Source organism: Geospiza fortis, unplaced genomic scaffold, assembly GCF_000277835.1.
Source record: "Geospiza fortis unplaced genomic scaffold, GeoFor_1.0 scaffold574, whole genome shotgun sequence".
Taxonomy (NCBI): domain Eukaryota; kingdom Metazoa; phylum Chordata; class Aves; order Passeriformes; family Thraupidae; genus Geospiza; species Geospiza fortis.
Window position 1 is genome coordinate 60,554 of NW_005054539.1, and position 5,656 is coordinate 66,209.

Sequence of the window (5,656 nt, forward strand, 5' to 3'; positions counted from 1 at the left end):
ACTGAGCTGCCTAATTATTGAGCACTACTGAAAATATCCTGTGAACCTCATCACTATGCAAATGTATTCAGTTTTGGAAACAATTAAATGATAATAAAGCATTCTTTTTTCTTTTACAACATATTACTGCAATGAAGCTGTTACCTCTCAGTGTGCATTTTAATGAGTTTTAAGTAACATTTTAATGAGCTCAACATTACCATAAACCCAAGGATTAGACAAAATTGAATTTACTGGGAAAAGGAAAGGGTTCATTAAGAGTTAATTATATAGTTTAAGAAGAAATATAACTCATTTTATGATGTCACTTCAACCATGAATTCAGCAGTAGATCTATACTTATTAATAGGCATAGAAATGCCATTATTATATTGACATAAAAACATGGATTTGCACACTACTGCTCAGACTCCCAATGAAACTTTCTGTATTGAAATCCCTGGGTCAACTTTGTTCTTATCCAGTTCATTATTACATCTGAGGAGAAAAAATACCAAGCTTTGTATTGCTGGTTTGTAATTCCACCTACTATTTTTATAAACATCGTGAACAGTGAAAGCAAAGTTTAATGGATTTACCATTGCCAGTAGGATCTGAAGGCAGGTTCTGAATAAATGTCTTGGATTTATTATTTTAAAAAGGACTGGTAGGGATTTGAATCCAGGCTACCAGCTCTCCTGACATGCCCACTGTAACAGTGATGAATGGCTGCAGTCCAGGCTCCTGGATGCCCAGAAATCACAGGTAAATTCCCACAAAACAGCTCTACACTGTCTGCATATAAATTCTAATATATATTCAGGTGTTGTTGGAGATCCTGCATGATGTGGATTTAAAGTGCTCATGTTCAGTAATTTCAGCTACACATTGGATTTACTGCTTTGCCAAAGTTGTCGTTTCTGTTTAGCCTTTTGACAAAAGGGGGAGGGTTGTAGCTCAGTGCCCCCAGATGTTTGATTAGAAAAGAATAGGAAAAAAAAATCTTAAAATCTTAAGCACAGAATTAGTTTTACTGATTTAGTGTAGTCTTTTGTTCATAGGATAGCTCTGTGATCTGCTATTTAAAAATAAATTATTTAATTGATGTCACCACCTTTTAGTGGAGTGAGGTGTTGAAAACTTTGATGAGTTTCAGTAAAATGGAGCTGATCTCCTAAACTCTGCTTTTGAGGGAATGAAAGAACATTCTAGCCAGATGTCTTCTTGAAGGAGAAAAGCCATGAACTGTGGCCAGCAATTCGACCTGGAGGAGTTCTGTCACTCCTGCTTGAGCCAGACCCAAAAGTTTGTCCCAAGATAGGCAGTTCTGGTCTCTGAGCTTCACAATGTTGAGGTGAACCTACAGACCCTCACTAGAAGGATGATTCCTTGCAGCAGAAGTCAGGGTACTGCTGGCATTTGAAAAGGAAGCCTGATTAGTACCTTGGGTTGAATAGGTGAAAGGAAGAGCAAAGAAGAACTCTTAAGCAGGTAATAAATTCTGGATATGAAAGAAAACCAAGTGCCACTGGCTGTGTGAATCTGAGTCACACAGTACTAGACTTGCATTTGTTCAGCAGCAGAAGTGTTTCCATCTCTTCTGAGTTGTGTCCAGCAGACCTGTCTGTTCCTAAGGAAGGAAGGAAGCTCCTGTGAACAGAATTAAGTTATAAAATCAGACGTGTACCAGCTATTGACTGATCATTGTTTAGTGCCCCATGTCTTGTCCCCCAAAAGCTCACCTCTTTCTATGAATGTGAGCGCAGCCAGGCATGTGGAATTCTTCAGAGAGAAACTGAAAATGTTCTACACCTACATCTGGAATTGTTCAGAAAAGGAGGAGCTGAGCTACAGAGGTCCTCCTCAAGGGAGAGTTTAATTCAATTTGCCTTAATTGAAGCTGCACAAGTGAACTACAGAATGTTTCCAGTTTTCCTGATCTCAGAGAAATCCCACAGCATTCACTGGTTATATGAGCTATTGCATTTTAGATAGTCCTTTTTCTAAATTCCTTAGTCTAAATAAAGGGAAGCATACTGCATAGTTTAACAATATATTTTCCTTGCTGGCAAATCTGCTTTAAGTAGTGCTATTCTCTCCTGGCCACTTATTTCCTCTGCTTGTAATAGCTTGTCATTCTCTCAGTTGTTTATGAATCTAGGCTGTGAACTGGGTCAGTAGAGTGATCTGGGTTAAAGATCCTCAGCAACAGGAGTTGTTGCCTTTTTTTTTCCCCTTTCCTAATTGGCATGGAAGGAAATGTTTGTAGTATTTGGCCTAAAGTCTATCCCAGGTGAATACTGTGGTAGAGGCTAAAAATTCCCTCCATCCAATCCTGTCGAGTCTAATAATCTAATCTGCCTCTTTCAATATTGTGCTTTGCCTATCATATGGTGCTTGAATATTTTATCTAGCTGGTATAGCCTCTTGCTTTCCAGTGCAATCAAAGAATGACAGTTTCTCTATAAATGTACACAGATTAGCTGGTTTGTGGAAACTACAGACCCAGGTACTGTGTGTCTAGTTAAAATCCATGCAAAGGAGGGAAATGAGTAATTTAAAGGTGCTGGGAGGTTTCTGTTTAACATTTTAAACAGAAACCTGCTTTAAATGTTAAACCTGTTTAACATTTAGTTGTGGAATATTGCCTGAGCTGGAACAGAGTCTTTGTTACACTTGCAGTTGGAAGGGAGGTAAGAGGAAGAGGATAGATTGTAAAATGGATTTTGTATTCAAAAGTGGGATTAACAGAGGTCTGTCAGACCCTTCAGAGGAATGTGAGCCCTTCCTAGGAAGGGCTGTTTCAGCTGTTGAGTAACTTAAAGGCTGTTTCACAGGCACATCTCAGGTTGCTGCTTTTCTACCGTGGAGCACATAGTTGTGTTGTACTCTTTGTCAGTTTTCTCTTATTTTAAAGGAGTCAGCAGATTTGTGGTTATCCTGATTTTCTCTTGTACTGAACTGCCAGCGGACTATTCAGCACCAAGGGTTTATAGGGATATGTGGCATGTGGGGGCTTTATTTTATTACTCTAGTTTCTTGTACTCATCTTTTTTTTTTTTTAATTGTGTAAATTTTGTTGTACACGAAGTAGCACTTTGGGACAGTCATATTAGATTAAAAAAAAAGAAAAAAAAATGTTTCACATTTACTGCAATCCCCACTATAATACTACTGTATTTTCAAGAGTGTGTCTGAGTCTAAGCCCTCAGCTGAAGGTCATTTGGAGTCTCAGGCACAGCACAGTGTGATTGGAGGCTGGAGCTGGACATCCAGGTTCTGGTCCCTCTCTGGGTGCTTAAGCTCCCCTTTCAAAATTGTTGCTTCAGGCTATTACAGTTGGTCTTTGCTCCTGTTTCTTTAATTTTTTTTTCTTTTCTTTCCTCTTGCATGATGTCGTGAATAATAATGAGGGAAATGTGAACTCTTACATTCTTTTTTTTACTTTTGAAAATAAGTGTGAGAGTTGAGTTATATTTCATATTGTATTGAAGTAATTCCTTATGCTATTTGAATAGATCAAAACTACCAAAGGTTACTGGTAAATTGCACTAGTTTCTTCTTTGTTTTGAATAAAATCTCAAAACTGAGGCTTTCTTTTCATGTTTAGACCACAGAAAACTACTGTTTTATCTAGATGTTTGTGGATTATTTTCTAGTTGGTAATGTGTCAACAGAACTCAAATTAATTCATTCTAAGAGCCCTTTAATATAGGTTCACGTTGCTCCTTCTGTTTTTAGAGCTCTGGAAACTTAAATTTATTATGCAGAATGATGCACTAACAAGTGACAGATAAATTCTTTAGCATTTGTCAAGATAATACAGAAAATATGTTCTCTATCTTTTTTTGTCCATTCTTATATTTCAAATAATTTGAAATTCCTTTTTTGAAGGAAGAATCCAATGACAAAGCTTCAAAAATGACCCTAACATAGGAAAAAGAAGTTTTTATTGTGTTAAGAGATGACAGAGTAGATGCTCTAAAGAACAGTTTCCCTAGGCCATGCATCCCTAGTACTTTAATGTATTGAATATTATTAAAATAATATGCAAACGTAAGTGATAGAGGAGTTTTAGGAGGTGGAGCTTTGTTGTGAATTCTTTCAGAGGGGGTGCCTGGACATGCTGACTGGACATGCCTCAGTAACAGCCATGTGAGCACGTTTTATGCTTTTCCAGTTTCTGTTCTGTATTTGCTGGGACAAATTCTGTAAAAAGTGGAAGCCACTGAGTTTTTCAGAAGGTTGATGACTGAAGGTCAGGTCCAGAAGGAGATGCTACTGCTGAGCCTGTATGCCATGACATGCCTGTTTGTGTGACAGAGCACATGAGGCCAGCCAGCCTTATGGAGCCTGTTGAAATGGCATCTGGCAAGCACCCCAAAATTGACATGGGGGCAGTTTGCAGGATGGGAAGGGAAGTATTTGAGAAGCAGCAGGCAGCTCCCACTGGTGTTGTGTACCAGCTGTGGGCGCATCTCACGCTCCATGTCTGATGAAGTGTGGCCGCACAGGCCCCTCGTTACAAAAGATGGAGTTACAAAAGCTTATTGAGGAATACATGCCTTGCTATGTCTGCTCAAATATCTCATTTCCAATCCTGACTTCTAGAGGGAGCAGCACAAAAAAAAAAAAATCCTGCTCACAGAAAATTGAATAGATGAGTTTTAGCTTATAATTAACAGATAGAGACCATGGTTGGGTATGGGGAAATGGAGGATGGATGGAAGAGGATTCCTATGTTGGGCCTGTTTTGTTTGATGCTTTGCCTAATGTGTCTGAAGTATAGCAGTAACGTGGCAGTGCCCCCTGCCAAGACAGGAAAGCATCCCAGCTGTTGTGTATGTGTTGTGCGTGTGTACACAAGAAGTTTATTAGAGGCTATTCACACTTCAGTGGAGCTCTGAGATTGCAGTCTGTATTATATTGGCTAAATGAAGCATGTAACATTCTATATTTCTCATAGAAGAAATATTCATTCATTTGTATTCATTTTCATGATTCTCAGCTGCTCTTATTCCTTTGTTTTACTGAGGGCACATGTACATTTTAGGTGTTTTGGCTGGGCTGGAACTGGAACCTCAGGGGACTAATGGAGTTAAAGTGGTTGTAGGAGAACCAACTTCAGTTTGGCAACAGAAAAAATGCAATTGGTCAATGTTGTCTCAAACTCTAGGTAGCATTCATTAGGTTGAGTTAATGAAGTGCTACAGGTACCTGGCAGTGCAACTTTTGTACTCACAACAGCAAATCTGCGTGTTAATATACTGATATACTGTACTTTCTGAACCTCACTAGTTAAATCTGCCCTTTCTGGGGAATCTTTCTGCTGTACACACAGACTCAAAATGTACAGTGCAGTTTTTTGTGTGCTCTTCTCAACCACATGGTAAAAATCTCCCACCAGAGTTTTGTTTGTATACCAGTAACATCTGAGGTTTTTTGTATAACAGTGTTTTTGAAAAGTTTTGCATATTTATAATTCTTTTAAGTTTCTATTTTTTTGATTGGTTGGCAACCAAAGACAAACAGGCAAATTCCAAACTATCCTTTTATAACAGTAGCCTAGGACATGGTGGAAGATTTCCTCTTTTCCTAAACACAATCCTCCCTCCTGCATTGTTAGGAGGGAAAGCATCGTTGATGGGATTTGAAGTCTCTAATGCTTTTGGTGAAA